The sequence below is a fragment of the Solanum tuberosum genome, unplaced genomic scaffold (genome assembly GCF_000226075.1).
Source record: "Solanum tuberosum cultivar DM 1-3 516 R44 unplaced genomic scaffold, SolTub_3.0 scf00057, whole genome shotgun sequence".
In the NCBI taxonomy this organism is placed as follows: domain Eukaryota; kingdom Viridiplantae; phylum Streptophyta; class Magnoliopsida; order Solanales; family Solanaceae; genus Solanum; species Solanum tuberosum.
In genome coordinates, this window is record NW_006238984.1 from 2,034,560 (window position 1) to 2,036,986 (window position 2,427).

Sequence of the window (2,427 nt, forward strand, 5' to 3'; positions counted from 1 at the left end):
AGAAAACCATAATGCATAATTTCACCCATAGGTTTGCCCATATTTTCCAATCAACATTTGCTTCAGCTCACTCAAGATCAAAAAGGTCTTTTCAAGACTTGTAATGGGGCTGAGTGCAAAGGTATGGTCATTTAGGGTCAGTGACTTTCATCTTCATGAGATGTGGTGCTCACAACACTTCCTTTCCTTTTTCCTTCACCATTTTCATTAGTGCATCATAGGTCAGCCTATTATTTGCTTCCAATGAATTGTTAGGAAATCCCATTTCTTTTGTACTTTATTCCACAACTTTCTTTTTCATTCTTTTTCTTTTTGTTTTCTGTCTTTTTTTATGGAGGGGTTCCATTTTCCTCAAAACCATGGGTAGAAGGGACTTTCTTGCACTTCTTGATTTGCCTTCTCTTTTCACCACACCCCCAACTTAGGCTTTTGGCCTAAGTTGGCTATTCAAACTAACCACAACTTCATGAGAATCATGGGTGATGGATTAAGAAAGGTCTAGTTTTCGTCAAGTTTCTTCCAAAGAAAGGTAAGGCTCAAATGGTGTTCAAGAGAGAATCACACACTCACAAGGTAGGTCACAAAAAGAGGCATATGTCAAATTGGCTCACACTCTTTGAAGTTGCCTAAGATCATATCAAGAGATAGCATCACTGTAACGACCCTTAAAATGAAGTAGGATAAAGTAGAGCGTTACATGGGTTTTATGCATTAATAACTTGTTAAAATAATAAATAATAGCCTTTTTAGTCAGTTTTAAAGATTTTAGAATTCAAACGTCAAGGGACGACCAAGACGTTCAGAAACTAGTCTTTTACGTGTTGGTGTGTTCTAGTATGTTGTTCATGTTTTTATGTGTTGTTTGGAGTCTAAAATCAGTGGAGGTGACCCTAGTGTCTTAATAAATGTTTTTAGGGTCAAACGTTCGGATACGACTTCCCTGGACCACACTAAGGGTCCCAGAGGAGTACCCCAACCCTTGGCCAAGCAAGCTTCCAAGGAAGCTTGAAGTTGTTATTGGAGGGAGTGGCTCCGCGTCGCAGACCTGCTCCACCAATGCTTAAAGTTGTGCATGGAAGGAATGGTTCCGCGTCGCGGACCTGCTCCACCAATGGCCAAAAAGTGGCTTCGTATCGCGGAGATACTGTAGATTCTACTGTCTCGGAATTTAATCTCCAGAAACTCCATGGAACACCTCCGCGTCGCGGACTTGGTTCCCGACGAAAATCTGCAAAAATAAAACTCAAGTTTGACTTGTTTAAAAGGTCCAACTAAGTGAGGGGTAGTTTGGGTACTTTGAGAAATTATTATAAACGGTTATTCTACCTATTTTAGGGTATTTTAAGTTGGTTAAAACCCCAAAACCTAGAATTAGACCCCATTCTTCAAATTGACCCTTCCCTCTCAGAATAGATTCTCTCAAAAACTCCATTGAAGACCTTGATAAAGCTCAGGCTAGTAGATGGGTTTTCAACTGATTTCTTCTTCAATTTCATGGGTCTTCAATAATTAAGGTATGGTAACTCTTGATTCTTGAATAACCTCTCATTCAAGGAGTTCTATCAAAGATTTTCAAATGTGATTCAAAGACCAAAATTCCCAATTTTCAATCTATACATGGGTCCTTTGTCAAACAATTTTATAAATCATTCTATTGATGAATTAATGCGGAATTAAGGTTTTTAAGACAATTTTCAAAGGAATTCTTGAAGAACCCATGATCCCCAAATTCTCAAAAATTGGCCTATGATTTGGGTCTTTGCGAATATGATCTCCATTGGTGAAATTATGTTTAGATTAGATTGTATTGATGTTTCCTATGATTATCTATACTTATTCATGTTGAATTGTTGGTATATTGATGAGTTGAGAATTATGGCCTTATGGGCAAAGTTATGGGTTGATCCCTTTGTTTATAGAATTGTACTTAGATTATGTTTATGTTATTGTATTACATTGTTTATTCCTATTGCTATATATGTTAATTGATTATGAATTGTTGAGTATTGATCCATGGTGATCATGGCTTGGAGAATTGGTAAGTTGACCTAACTTCTAGTCTATAGTATGAGAATTAATGTTGTGTGGTTTGGTCCACTTATGGTGGCGGAGTTTACTTATTGTCTATCTATGCATGTTAAGATCATGTCCTTGAAGGCAATAGATGTGAAGTGAATTGATGATTATGATGCATATGTTTATGAAGTTGTGCTATGAAGGTTATGTATGAAATCCTCAATGCTAGCATGATGTTTAAAGTGTGTTGATGATGAGGAGTATAATGTGAATGATAATGTTAGGGATAAGGTGTGGCCTACATGATTGATTATGTTAGGTACTATTGTGGAATGACCCCTACCTAGATGACCCCTATATTAATGTGTGATCATATACATGTTAGGAGTACCTATTCAATGATGAATGTGT